This window comes from Astatotilapia calliptera, chromosome 3 (genome assembly GCF_900246225.1).
Source record: "Astatotilapia calliptera chromosome 3, fAstCal1.2, whole genome shotgun sequence".
In the NCBI taxonomy this organism is placed as follows: Eukaryota; Metazoa; Chordata; class Actinopteri; order Cichliformes; family Cichlidae; genus Astatotilapia; species Astatotilapia calliptera.
Window position 1 is genome coordinate 46,506,817 of NC_039304.1, and position 15,704 is coordinate 46,522,520.

General features: G+C 38.3%; 1 long non-coding RNA gene across 1 annotated transcript; it reads right to left on the reverse strand.

Annotated features, from left to right (window-relative positions):
- Positions 1 to 11,107: 11,107 nt before the first annotated feature.
- On the reverse strand, positions 11,108 to 13,711 carry LOC113011339 (uncharacterized). The gene is made up of 3 exons (XR_003270522.1): positions 13,690 to 13,711; positions 13,394 to 13,480; positions 11,108 to 12,745 (listed from the first exon to the last, which is right to left on the reverse strand). It is a non-coding gene; the product is annotated as an uncharacterized LOC113011339 (long non-coding RNA).
- Between the last annotated feature and the right edge of the window lie 1,993 nt (positions 13,712 to 15,704).

Consider the following 15,704-nt stretch of genomic DNA (forward strand, 5'->3'; position numbering starts at 1 on the left):
TGACTGTGATCAAAGCCACTTACTTTATTCTGTTCTTGTCTCCATCTGGTAGTTTTTCTCAGCATAACGTCATCGGCTCATAACCACCATCATGTCAGGAAACATCTTCAGGCTTGAAAAACAGATTTAAATCAGAAAAAAGTTACAATTAATTTAAAATGAAAATGAATCAGTTTTACACTGCCCACTCCAGCTGTCAGTGTCTACAGACAAAACTGCCAAGTCTGTGAACGTCTGTGAGAACAGAAACAAGTAGTGGTTTGTGCTTTCTCAGTAAACTGAAGGCTCATATGACTACGTGAGATATGTGGCTGCTCAAAACAAGTTACAGCAAAGATCTATTCTTGCCTACATTTCCTGAAAAAATTAAAACAATAACACATGGATCTGATAGTGTTTACTCTGAAAACATCTGGAGGAATCTTTAAAGTCAGCTTTGAGTTTGTGGAGAAGTGAGTCTCAGAAAGACGTGAAAACTCTTCATGAAGTCGTCACCTCAGACTGATCTGATCAATCAATAAATCAATAATTTACTGATTACAATTGTCCGATCATCAGCAGCACTGAGTATGTGTGTGTTTGCATGTATGTGTGTGTGTGTTCATCAGTATCCTGGTCAAACTGGTTCAGTGAGTATTATTGGTACAGATGGACTCAGTGTGAGTTCATTTCCTGCTAGTGTGTACAGTTTATGTACATTCATCATCTGTAAAACAAGCTCTACCTAAACATGGAGCTATTTTTAAAATGTTTCTGTTGTTTTGTCATCATCTCTGTGTTTGTGAAGTGATTTCAAAGATTCTTGTTATTGTGTGTACCTGTGAATATTCACTTCATTTCTCTGTGCTGAAGTGGGAGAACAGAAAAAAGAAGCTGTTGTCAGATAAACAGTAAACACTTTGGAATTAGTGACGGGAAATAAAACAGGAACAGTGTTTCCATTCTAATTACTTAAAACCAACAAAGAGCTTTGATTTCCTACGTGTGAGATTTGTTGTAAAGGGCAGAAGAAAACTTCAGATCTCTTTGAGTCCATCAAAAAGTGCAAAGCTGAGCAGACAGCTGCACCAACATAATAATCTGTAAGTAACTGTGTAAACATTTGCTGCATTATTCTTTATTCGACTTAAAGTCCAAATACTAAAACTGAAAATATTTTAAGTCACCAATTCCCAAAAAACAAGGGTGGTGTTCCTCCCACTCAAAAAACAGAAAAGCCCACACACTCCACCCAAAGCTAAATCCTCAATCTAATCAATCAAACGCAAAGTGTTAAAGTCAATGTGTGACCCACCTGCCACTGACACACAAACTTCAATAGCTGTGTTTCATTGTTTTTGTAACAGTGACAATAAAGATCTGTTCTTACAGAGCAGTGAATATAGGTCAGAGCAGTCAGTGATATCACCACCTTTTATTTTTAATTCACTTTTTATATAAATAAATACATTCAGATGAATGTGTAATTTAACACACTTGTGACTAATTTCAACCTGAATTTCAGTTTTTACTGTGGCCCACCTGTAGTACCTTCATGACTCACTGGGGCATCCAGACTTTCTCCACCCTTATAACATCTAATTCAGTGAAATATACATAGTGATCTTGTCACATTAATAAAATATTTACCTTAATAAGAATATCACAGAAACTGATATGGCGTGATATGGCAGCCAGGGCAGCCGTGGCTACAACCGTGGATTGCCTCCACCAGTGTGCGAATGTGAGAGTGAATGAATAGTGGAATTGTAAAGCGCTTTGGGTGCCTTGAAAAGCACTTTACAATTCCAATCCATTATATTTTAACTCAAAAGTACAGTTTTTAAATTTAATGTTGCTGAAACAACAAAATAAATAAAAATAAATAAATCTAATCAAGAAATCACTCATCTTTGGAAAAGAGAGTTTTTTTTACAGAGAAATGGCTCTTTCCAAAATAAAAGCTATACTATACGCTTCTTCTAGGCTATATTCTCAGCAGCATATTAAACATATCAGGTCAGATCCTCATAAGGAGAATAAGTGGTAAGTAGATAAAGTTATACAGGCTGGTGACACAGAGACATCCAGGTCAGTAACTGTACAAATGGAAGGCAGAAGACTAGACACTGAGAGGGAGAAATTCAAAAATACATATATTGACTAATCAAAACCCAGGCTGTGTGGCCATGTGGCTAACGGCAGAGAAGAAGCAGTTCAGAAGAACGGCTGCCAGAGGTGTGGCAGGGCTGGAGGGTAGTCGAGGTGTGGGTGAAGACCTTTGGGTCTCTTGGTAGGTGGAGACGGTACCTGGAGTGGCAGGTGCAGCAGGTCCTGGTCGTGCCATGGCAGGTCCAGGCAGTGCCGAATGTTGCAGATCAGGTTTGGCAGGTGCAGAACCAGATAGCGGAGCGCAGACCTCTGGCTGAGACATGATATAACCAAACATCGCTGAGGCCTCTGATTGAGACTGCAGCAGGCTCTGGAGATGGGCGTCCTCCAGCCTCAGCTGGAAAGGGACCCATTGGTTTAATTCCCAAAGCGGGTGATGGCATGGAGTCTGTGGCAGGCGGTGGCATGGACCTTTCGAACTGGGGTTAGCAGTGTCTGTCCATATTTTTTCCTGTCTCCGAAAGAGCACGAACAAAGTCTCTGTCACTCACCACAGCTGGCTTCTTTGAGGAAGTGTCGATTAGACATGAGCGCTGGTGGCGTAGACGCCAAAATTGCAAGATTAGCAAAAAAAAGTGCAAAAGCAGACAGAACAGAATTTGAAGGACGGCCCCTTACCACGTTCACTGCTTTGCTGCACCAGCCCAGCTACCACACCAAGAACCATTGTTTTGATAAAAGGCACTTAAACCCAAATGACTTCAGTGGTCATCTGATAGATTTCTGAACGTTAAATCTTACGTCTCTGTCTAGGAGGACCAACATAAGGGTTAAAAAAGGTGTCTCTGCCCCAGTCCCCAAAGCCAGACCCAAAAGCCAATATAACATAAGGTGAGGTTTATTCCTACTAATAACACCAAAACTGAAAGCATTAACTCTGGGGTGAACAAAGACCACAATAATAAAGAAACAAGCTATTCCAAAGAAGTGCAACCTAGCTCTGTGTGAAACAAAACCAAACTAAACAGTATTTTCAGCACTACACACAAAACCTAATTATTCTCAAAAGACACACAAAATTGATTATTGAGGGTTTGGAGGCCAAGAACAGGTCTGCTGCTGTCATGAGAACAACTGCTGGTTTAAGGGTTTTTAAAACACCCAGTTGTTAATGGGGAACCAACCAGCAGCTGCCAGGCCAACGCCATCCAAAACTGTTCCCCAGGTCCTCTCATGAAGACCATGGTCAGGGTTCTAACATTAAAGTATTGCCATGTATAAAGCAGGTGCTCTGCTTAGTGCTGTGCAGTACTACAAATTCTGGTATAAGTCTAATACCAAGTAAATCCAGGGTCATTGTTCCTGATACTAGTATTGATGCTGTTGACCTATACAGGCAACTTATGTTGGTGAGATGAGTCTGTTGTGATTTATGAGATGAATCAGCATCTATTTGTTAGTTCAAAAAACATGCATTGACCACTAAATAATTTAGAGACCTGGAGTATAAAAGTGTCTGACTCTAAAGTGCTTTGGTTTAGCTGTTGTTGTTTAAAAGAATGTAAACAAACAAAATAAATTTTCCATAGTGCGTCTTTTGTTTTTAATAAATGAAAATATATATTTATTTAACAGATTTCAGTCAGCTACATGCTGAACTTGTGTGATAGAATCAAAGCATCAATCTTTTAACACTAGTCTTTATTTAATACCAATATTAAAATTGTGATCAAAACGTTTGAGCTCAAGCGCTGATGTAACACCCAGTTTTACCAGTAGGTGGCAGCAGACCTCATATGTGAATCATTCCCTTTTGAAGCTTCACTGTCATCCCTCACAAACTCATTCACAAGCTGGCACGAAGCGGATTATAGGAGAGAGGTCTGGTCTGGTGTCATGGTGTGAGGACAACAACCTCACCCTCAACACTGACAAGACAAAGGAGATGATTGTGGACACGAGGAAGAAGAGGAGGCCTCACCCACCGCTGTCTATCCAGGGCCTTGAAGTGGAGAGGGTGAGCAGCTTTAGGTACCTGGGCGTCTACAACTCTGAGGACCTCACCTGGACACTGAACACCACACAGCTGACATCTTGCTTGAAACCCATAGAACCACATGAATAACACAGAATAAAATCTTTTAATGCAGATAAAGTTAACAGCTGGGGGAAAAGAACACGGTGTTTAAGGCACATTTTAAATAAAAAACAACAAGGAAACTTAACTGTGGCCATAAAACACAAACATATGTTTATTGTTATTGATGATTTTACAAGAAAATAGAATTTTAAAACTCCAGGTAAAAATACATACTCATATTTTTATCATAGTTGTTCAGGTAAGTAAAAAAAAATTAAAATAAAGAACAACATGTGGATGTCCTCTGGTCCGAGGTGCTGGGGGACCAGTTAGAGACCAGCAGCTGGACGTCAGTGGCTGGACTGGTGGACTACTTCAGTGAAGAGTAGACGACGTCTGGCTCTGGTTTAAAGTCTGAACACAAACACAGTTCAAACAACAGGAAACATGATTACAAGCTTTGTAGTTCCATCAAGACCTCCAGTCTCCATCTCTCTGCATCACACACAGTCCCAGTTCAGACTTTACTGGGAACCAGCTCAGATACATATCACAAAGGTTACACTGCTTTCATTTTAATTTAAAGTTAAATTAACAAAACCCAAACCTTAAACCCACAGAGCTGAAACAATCAGATAAGCATTTGCATCAAAACGTCCAATATATGCTGTTTTAGTTCACTTCATTGGTTCTTGGTGACTCCATGAACGATTTTCAAAATACATTTGAAAAACTGTTGACATGTAAAAGTGTGTAGTCCACCCAGACAGCTATGATAAGCTCCAGTTCCCATGTGACCCTTAATTTGACAACTCAAAAAGAACACAGCTTTATTGCTGGCGAGGAGGCGACACAAATAACAATACAAAACTAAACTGTGGAAAACTAATGCACAAGGAGACAGGGGGAGAAACACACAGCTATAAGGGCTGCCACAACAGTAACAATGAAAAACACAGGGCTTAAATACATTGAGGGAAAACGAGGGGATTGTGACACAGAAGGAGAGCACAGTTCTCCTTCTGTGTCACAATCCCCTCGTTTAATCAATCTCCTCAACATAGGGACCTGAAACATGGGACAGAAAGGCACAGTAGACACAACACGGGAAGCCATCACACAAAACCTAGGAACTAAATCCTTGACAACCATAACTGAAAACTAGGGAAATAACAATAATCAAAACAGTACAGCCAAGGACTCAGAACATAAACCATAATATAAAAGTACAAGGCTGGTCACAAGGACCCAGAATTTTTAGGTTTCTGTGTGGATGTAAAAATGCAGCACACTACACTTCACTGTGCCCTACAGCAAAGTTTAATAAAACATATAGAAAGAGACATGGTGTTATTGACTTGTGTTTGTTCATTGAAGCTTGTATATGATTTGTACTATGCTTGAATGAGAAACTGTCTGTTTCCACTCTGGAAGGAGATGACAGATAATCTATGATATCTATAATAATCTATCCATATTTACAGTGAAGCTCTTCATTTCCCGAGGAGCGTTACATGATACAGGGTTTAAAATAATCATTCTTTATCTTATACTGAACTTTTGTACAGCCTCTGGTTTTATTCTCTGCCTGAAATAAGGTGATTTAATATACCCTTGTTCAAGAAAACATTGTTTTAATTGGCTGCTGTTTTGTTTGTTTTTTTGCCTGAGAAAAGCATATTAGGGATATATCACCTCTCTATAATACCATACAGATTATTGGGAAAAACAACCTGTGAGCAGGCTGCAACCTCAGCTTTTGGCACACAGGAATTACTGTTCACACAATCACCTCATCATTTAAAAGGTTTGATGTGAGCATGGCCTTTCCAAACCAGTAAATGAATGCTTGGCTGCATTTGAATGGAAAGCAACTGTACCTCTTTTTCTCTTTGGTGTGGCAGCATAATTGTTCATAACTGATGTTTCCTGTTCTCAGTACTGAGTAGCCTGCAGCTGAATAAATATCTGCAGAAAAGAAAAACACAGAAATTACTTCACAACAACAACAACACCGTGAAATAACGTAGTCATGATGGTTATACTGTATGCAGATTAACTAAACATCACCTCTGTCTAAAACGTCAGAGTTAAAGTAAATAAAAAGTGGGGAAACTGCAGTTTAATAGTTTAACTGCAGATTAATGCAAAGTTATGCCACTTTAATATTTTCACATTTTCATAATTGGTGCAAATATGTAAAAAACAAATATGCATAATCTATACATACAAGGTGTTTGTAAAGTGTTTTGTATGTTTGCGTGAGATTCCGTTTCCTAAGTCCTGATTGGTTGGTCAACCATACTGGAGCGAGGAAGTGGGTGTGGTCAGGCCACGGTGGCCCGTCCCCTACTGGACTGGAGTAAGCTGTTGGATGTTTTCAGGTAACAACTAGCTGACAAAGCTTCAGTGACACCCCTGCTGTGTAGTGATGGGCAGATGAAGCCTCATGAAGCACTGAAGCTTTTCATCCAATTGGTTCACCCCAACGTGAAGCTTCTTGAAGCTTCATTTGCTCTAGCAGGACACCTACTGGACGTAAAAATATTAGTTGGCATGAATTTGAAGAGTGTGGCATTTTGCACACAGCCTGTAAATGTCAACAACAAAAGGAGGGTGTAAAACATCTATATTGTAGTGATGGCAGTATACTGTGTATATTTATGCTGGCAGTATGGAAAATGATTATTTGCGGCAAAGTTCGAACCGCTTCCTGAACCAGTCACGTGGTACAGCCGGGCAGCGAGGCTTCGGACGTCATCATTTTCAGCTCCTCCCATAAATGAAGCAAGCCTCGATACGCGCTTCGCGGAAACGCCCCCTCCACTACTCGACACACGCTTCGAAGCCTCGATACAGAGCGTCACATCACTCCTGCTGTGGTCCATCCCCACAGTAGCCTCAGTGAAGAAAAAGCCTACTGCCGTGTTTTTCCCGAGGCAGAGTTGGACTGTGGAATTTTTTATGCTAAATTTGAGTTGGACTAGGTTTTTGCACCACCAGTGCGGAGCTGTTTCCTTCTTTGCACCAAGATTTAACAACGTGGTTTGCAGAACTGCTAGCAGCACTAAAGAAGTGTTGACTGCTGTAAGCTAGCAAGGATGGTGTGCTGTCAAAATACTCAAGCATCTTCTGCTGAGGCTGCAACAGGTTAGTTTAATTATTTTCTTTGTGTTCACGTGAGCTGACAAATGTACATGCGGTTAATGTTTAAGTAATCCCTCCTGCTTCACTGATTTATTACCACCTGGCTGATTGGGAAGGGTTTTTGTTGTGTGTCTGGGGATGCATCATCTCCTAGCTTAGGTAAACTATTTTGTTAAGCTATTTAGCATTGCTGGCTTAATAGGGGTTTTATTTTCTTGAGTCAACCACCCACATATTATTGTTGTTTTCTTTTGTGGTGTGTTGTTTATTTGTGGTAAATAAATGCCACCATTTTCCACTATTTTCCTATTTTATTCCTTTTACCACCACTTGATTAAATCCATGGCTGCAACATAAAAATTCTAATTTATTGATTAAGCTAGACCTTCTAAGTTGCAAACTTTATTTTTTTTGGGGGGTTGTGTTGAATTAATAATGTTGGTAATTACATTAAATTAATTTTATATGTAATTTGAAATTCCAATGTTAGTGGGTTCAAAATAAAATTCAAGTTGTAATTACTTAAAGAAATTTAATAGATAACTTATTTTTTTCCACTGTAACTTCTGATTTCAAATTCCTTCCCCTACCGACTTAACTACCACATGTAGCTAATGCTAGCCATTCTAAACTTTAGCACAGGAGAGGAGAAGACTTATAAAGTTTCATTTGACAAAAGTCTTCAGCTAGAGAGTGCAACTGTGGCTAGGAAAAGCATGGTTAAAGCTTTGCTACACAGTGCAATCTAATTCCGATCATAGGCTGATTTTGTTTTTCCTTTTTACCAAAATTAGAAGCCTTTAAGCTGTGAACAGTTTTGTCAGAGGGATAACCTAGAGGCTTCTTTTTTCTGTCTGGCTCACCTATTTTATATCTTTTTGGTTAGTATTGTGATACAGCTTAAAGTAAGTATTGTTCTTGATCTTAAGAGCTGTAGCTATCTTTGTTTTGTTTTTTTCGTTTTTGTTTTTTTAAATCAGACTGTGTGAAATATTGTTAAATTCATTCCAATAGCATTATTCTGGCATAGGCTATGTGACTCTACTTAACATTAAGACTTTATGTAAGCAGTTAGTATAGTGTGATAATCTAGGGTCATTAGTGCTTTGTTAAGTTGGGACACAATTTTTACAAAATGGGCTGGGAGTGAACAATGTGTAAATTCGAAACCTCTGCAAAAACAGGGTTGCTAAAACATTAGAGATTACACCACGGTTATGGTGGCGAAGTCTCCCTTGTCTTCACCAAGATTGTTTTTGTTCCCTCAAAACTTGGGGTAGCCTTAGATCACTTCTATCCTCTTTAAATAATGTATTAGAGCATTCATTAATGCAGTATAGATAATAGTCTGCAAGATTTAATTCTTCTGTTTGTGTGGTCTACAGATAAAGGAGGAGTTCAAGAGAATAACCACTGTAAGCCTTGAATGGCTACACTTGACCATTGCACCCCAAAACTGATGGATGTCATTTTATCAAGGGGAGGAGCTAAGTGAGTGAGGGAGTGAGAATCAGGCAGATCAAGGACATGCTGCTTGAGGTAGGACAACTATTTAGACTTTGGGTAGCTTTGAAATGCACTTTGTTGGCAGTCACCCATGTATTTTATACTCATAGTTTATTTTTTCTTAAATAGCACAATACAATTGAAACACGCAGAGAAGTAGCCATCTGCTGCCTTATCACTTTCCTTGGAGAGAAGAAGGAGGACCTTTTCATGGAGTTTGGTGTAATAATTCAGCATTGTGTGTGTGTGTGTTCCATTGATCATCTGAATTCATTAAGATTCAGTAAGTATAAAAGTCTAATCTATAATTCACTAACCTATTTTTTTTTTTTTTTTAAATAGGTTAGTGAATTAACCTATTAATTTCTTAACTTAAGGTTGGCCTTAAGTTAACACTGAAGAACTTAAGGCCAACCTTGAAAGGCAGGTGATGAAAACTGCCATCATCAGTGACCGGTACACCCCTAGATCTAACCATAAGACTGCAACCATTGTGGTGGAGGAAACAAAAATCATGGAGGGCCAGAATTTCCCAAGGTGCTGTGTTTTGCTGATGGGCATAATATATGCTCTCAATCTGAGCGAATGCAAGGATCTGAAATATACTTTTGAAATTGTTCAGAAGCTGTTCCTTGACCTTGATGGAACCATCATTATGTTAAAGATGTTGACTCTGTTTCAAAAAGTGGTAACTGTTTTGAATCCTGTATGTGTAACATTGATCTTAAAGGTGTTTGCTGCATTGTGTAATAGAAAGATGCAAGATCTTGTTTGTTAGGCATTGAAAGTTAACATTTACTGAACACTTGCATGGAAGTATTACTGTAACAAAATGTTTTCTAAGTAGATTTTTTACCAATTGAACACATTTGTTTCTGTGGTGTTAAATACATAAAGGCATATTCTATAACTTGGCTGTGATGGTATAGATCTAAATTTCTGGTTTATTTTCACTTTTTAAATACAAAGTGTTGAAATGCCTACAGTTAAAAGAAAGTTTTTTGATTGAAAAAAATGTTGAATGAATTCCTTTCTTAAAAGCTATTACAATAAAAAAAAAAAATAAGAGAAAGCTAAAATGATGATAATAATGATGAAAATCAGCAACTTAATATTTTAAATAATGAACTTTAAAAAATTGTTTTTGTAATTGCTGTAATTAATTACATAACACTTAAAATCATTTTAAATAATGTGGGAAAAGTAACTGGAGGAACATCATTTTTATGAGTAAACAACTTAAAAATATGTTTTAAGCTACCAAATATTACGTAAATGGTAATTAAAATCACCTTTGATTATGAAGGAAAAGTTAATTCCCCTAACTCAATATAGTTTGTTGGTTCAATCTGATTTCAACATAAGTTATCATAACTCAAAAAGAGTAATGGAAATTGTTTCCTTAATTTTTTTTTTGTTGAGCTTAAACAATAATTTTTAGAGTGTAAGAGAGATATGAGATTAATAGTTTTAAAGATCACGCAATTGGCCAAGCTGCCTCACTCTGAACACACCTATTTGAGAGCGTGTGTGTTTTTGTTATTGATTGCTGTTAAAGAGACAAGAACCTGGGGTGATCCAATATCATGGCAAACCATGTAATAGTCAGGCTGGTACCTGCTACCATGTACATTTCATACTTTGCCTCTTCAAAATGTGAAATGTACACCCATGCAGAAGTTCCAGTAAGTTGCTGTAACAGCAGAGGTAGGCATTTCATTTCAAGCCAGTACAAAAATAATCACGAAAACAGACATTATAACACATTTACATGTATATACATATTATCCTCCTAACTTAATTGTTTCCAGTTATCAAGGTCCCTACCTGACTTCATCGCTTTAAATAAACCATCTTCACTGCTGGTAACTTCTGCATGCATGTCCATTTCATGTTTCGAAGAGGCAAAGCGTGAAATGGATACAGTGGACTGGCATGTCTACATTTTCACATTTAGTCATGATACTGGGTTGCAAAGGCAGCTAGAAAGCGTGGACACAAACACACCAGTTCAAGTCGTTGTGGGGTGCATAGACTTCAGGTGTAGTTAAATTTCTCAGGCGATTAAGACATGATTATGTGAGTTAATCAACAAGTTAAAATCTTTATGTAATATTATTTTAAAAGGTATTGACTATTTTATAAAGACAAATTATTTGTTTGGGTATATTATTTAACAGGTTGATTTTTGTACATTTATAATCTGAGTTAAATTTCAATAAAGGTTCAGCCAGTGTGGTTAATATTAAAATTGTTATAAGATCACTGCAAACAACAGAACATTCGTGGTATCTGCTTTACATTGAATCCAACACTAAAGCTAGTTTGGTCAAAACTGGGGGACCAGGTTTTGGAGACAGTATAGAGCAGTTAGACCACAGATAAAAATACAAAGATGCAAAGATTAACATATGTATGTAACCTTTGTAAGTAGCGTTTGCTTTTCAGTCTTCTTTCCTAACACTGCTACTGAGAAACAACAACTGCTGTAACTAGTTGAAGGGGCACGACAACAGATCTTTTTTAGTTTTCTGCTTTTCATCTAACCCACCACTCAACCTAGTTCGATCAAAACTGGGGTACACAACCACAGATCTGACACCTTTTTCAGTGCAAACTGATGCTTCACCACAGGGCAAGTTCTCACGATACGAACTCTGTGCTTGGCCAAACCAGAACAGAGAAGTGTCATCAGCTTCAGACTACAGGAAGGAGCTGCTGTGGTTTTACATGCAGAACCCTTTAGGTAGTTAAAAAGGACAAACTCCCTTTTGACAAGAAGAAAACTTCAGCAGAACCAGGCACAGGGAGAGCAGCCATCACCTGTGACTGGTTGGAGTGAGGGGAGGAAGACATTGTTAAGGACACGCTGTAGAGATAAAGCAGACACATGTGAGCCTAATCTCTTCAGTTGTAGCACTGTGAAAAGTTATACCACACCTGACATCTATATAAAACAGAACTGTGGCTGAGTCGATGTTATTAGTAAAGGCCAAGTGTGGCACAAGGGAAACTGCAGATGCGTCCTATTTGTCCTCTCTCCAAGAGGAAGTAGAAACCTTCACGTTAAAGTGGAAAGTTTCAGATGTAGTCTCACTGTCTCAGACTAAAGAAACATCAAGAAAAGAGTATGTGGTGGATGTCTTTGTGTTTTCAGCAGCTCACTCTGAGTTGTTTGTGAGAAAGGTGGAGTCAAAACAATTGAAGCTAGGTCAGAGTCCTGACCCATGGGTGCATGAAGGCAAGTCCTTAACCTACTATGATAGTATTTAACAAATATCTGAGGACAGGAATTATACTAAAGAAATGGACAATAGAAACAATCAGAAAGGGTAAAGGTGAAAAAAAAAGAACAATACACAAACAATTAACCAGTGACTAGATTTGGGCAGGTTTCACAGTTTGGAATATGCGAGTTGTTTATGCTCACTTAGTTGTTCAGGAAAAGTCAGTGATGAGAATTTATTGACTATCTTTATTTTATGTTCCAAAGAAAGAAATCTGCCTGTATGTTATAGATTGAGTCTAATGTATATAACCTCAGGTCTGCATTTTACACGACTGACCATCAATTTGTAATTTAGCTACAGCTTTAAATTTCTTTCAATTTTTAAATTTCTATTGTCTAATGTCAGACAGACATATCACCACAGACAGGAGAAGAGCAGCTATACCTCTCATCTGTGATATAATCTCAGGTCTGCATTTTACACAACTGACCATCAAATCCTGATTAAAAGGTGGTGGTATTATTTGTAATTTACCTACAGCTTTAAATTTTTTATTGTCAGACAGACAGGAGACCAATAAGAGCAGCTGTACCTCTCATCTGTGATCTGGTTTTCGTGTCTTTGATGATGATTCGACCATAACCGATGTCTTCTGTTCTCACTGCAGAGTAGATTACTGCTGCATCACTGTCTGCACAATAAAACACACAAATTGTTGGTCTAACATAAATATGAAACAGTAAAGTCATTTAAACTTTGAGTAAAGCTACATATGTTAAACTGAGTTAAGCTAATTATAAAAGGAAATTATGAATAAAACCATAGTAAGTTTACTTAATGTGAATATGAATTATTTATTTCTAACACCTGATTGAGAAACACCTGCAGCTGACTTTAAAAACAGTCATAAACAGGAAACTGTACGACTGCAGAGGTGTTAGCTTGTGTTAACCACAGACAACAAACACAGAGGGCAGCATGTAAAGAGAAATGCTCAATGAGCACAGAGTGAAATTTTACAGACTTAAAATGACTGAATTATTAAATTTGGAGAGAGGAAACAAAACAAAAGAAAAAAAAAAGTGTTGTCAAAGCCGTGACATACAAAGATGAACTCTGGCGAAATTACTACAGAGTTAAACTTTAGCATCAATTTAATAGAACGTTTATTTTTCTATTACAATGCACAGTTGTACTTTCTTCACCTGCTTCATAATATCCTCATAGAAATCTTTTCATGAGACATAAAATCTCTATGAATATAATCAGAACTTAAAAGTATTTTATAAAATTGGAGCTGAATAAACAAATAAATAACCGACAAAGGACCTCAAATTACCGTTGTTTTGTTTTTTTGGATGTTGAGTTGATATTTTGACATCACTGTACAAGATGTCATCTGTGAGGCCATTTTCCACAGCTTCATCTAGTGAAATTATTAAAATTAAGAAAGTATTTACAATCACAACAATTTACAGTGAAGAGTCCAAATAAAAACAAAAAAATAAACAGTTTTACATTTTTAATGTGAAATTAAAATTTTAAAAATCATCAAATCATAATAAACATAATAAACATAAATAGCATAACACATGGATTTACATAACCACATATATTGAAAAGTCTGAGTCTCACCTTCAGGTTTCCTATAAACACATCGTCTCACCAGCAGAACCAGTAACACCAGTAGAACCACAACACAGACTGATCCAACAAATGAAAGCACAGAGAGAAGAGGAGGAGAGAGTGATGGAGGAACAGTGATGGAGGTGGAACCAGGAGGAGAGGTGGATGTAGGTGGAGGTGTGGTGGTGTGTTCCCCTAAAATAAAGCAAACAGTCATTAAGTTGTCGTCACATTGTGAATGTTGAAAGCTGCAGAAACACAGACAGGTGAGTGTGTCACCTGTGACAGTGATCCAGCTGGATGGAGACTCTCCATGACCGCTGATGTCACACTTGTAGAGGCCTTCATCAGACCTGGAAACATGCTGGATAGTCATGTGACCTGTAGGCTGCTTCCTGATGAGGGAGCCATCTTTATAGAAAGCAGCTGGGAGGTTGGAGGGAGTGGTCTTTGTTTTACAGAGCAGAGTGACGTCATCTCCCTCCATCACAGGGAGGACAGGACTCTGCAGGATCACTGATCCACCTCAACACAGAGACAAACTACAGCATTTCATCCATTTACACACAGCTTCATCAACACTAACTCCACACACTCAGCTTACCAGTGACTGTCAGGTTAACCATGTTACTGATGGGACCCTCTCTGGACTGTCATAGCTCTCATTATTTTTTATGTGTTTATGTATTACGGGACGCCTCTCATCGCTGGATGATTGTAGGAGACATATGTTAATTTGTGCTAATCACTTAGGTCTTCTTCTCCATGTTGTCAAGTTTGTGTTGTCATGTCTGCATTCCATGCTGTTTTCTGTTTTATTGTCCTTGTCCTATGTGCAGTGTGTCTAGTTTTGCTTCCCCTTGTCTTGTTAAGTCTGATTTGTCCCAGCTGTTCCCCATCCCCCAATTATCTCTGTGTGTACTTAAGTTCTCTGTCCTCCTTTGTTCAGTGTCAGGTTGTCCTTTGTGTCACTTTTCCATCTTCCTTTGTGCCCATGTCAGGTTTCATTTTTGATGTTTATCTTTAGTTTCCCCAGTTTAGGTTATTGTTCAGCTTCACCGCTGCATTTTGTTTTGTAAGGTCTTAACGGCCTTAATAAATGGATCACTTTCAATTGACATTGAAGTTTTTTTATTGCACCAGATTTCTACTGCACCAGGGCCAGGCCCCCATGCATGGACCCGTCCAGCAGCCCGGCGACATACCAACCAGGACCCAAGCCGCCCAGGACCAGCCAGAACCCCAGCCCAGAGGCGGAGAACTCCCAGAACCCTAAGATCCCAAGCCAGCCATGGACCCACCCAGGAGCAGCGCAGCTACAGACCCAAAACCTCTGAACTGGTGGACAGAAGCAAAAAGTGTGTATGTAATTGTCAGGTTTATTCCCTTGACAGTGAGCAGTTGTCAGAGCACGTAAAATCCATCCTGAACATCCGATGACCTGCATACTGCGCTCTATGTAGTATTTGGTGTTATATTAATTGTAGACTGGGACAGATTTTTAAACATATCTGAGACCAGTATTCTTTTTCCCAAGTTGACCAATAGATGCAGCTCCCATTTTGCAGTAGGAAGGGATATTGATTCATCTATTTTGGAAGGTGTCCTGTAAATTTTAGACGGTAATTTGGGGATTTTGAGATTAGAAATTGTACAACACACAATTTAACTTGATTAGGCTTAAACTACTTTTTAAATAAAGATTTAATTTGTTGATATTCTAAAACTCTATTCTTGTTTTTCCCATATTGTATAACTAATTGTCAAACAGAATAAAGTCTGTTCCTTTGAATATATATTCCAAGTATTCAATCCCTTTTAGCTCCAATACGGGAAGTTGATCATTTTATTGTTCTGTTGACACCCTACGAGACCACCCATCTCCCAAGCTACAGTTAGCAAACTGCTTGCTAAGTTTCATGAAACTGGTTCAGTGTTGGATTTGCCAAAATGTGGACGCAAGAAAACTGTCACTAATGAAGAAACATCAGTGGCTGTCCTAGCTTCATTCAGCAACAGCCCAC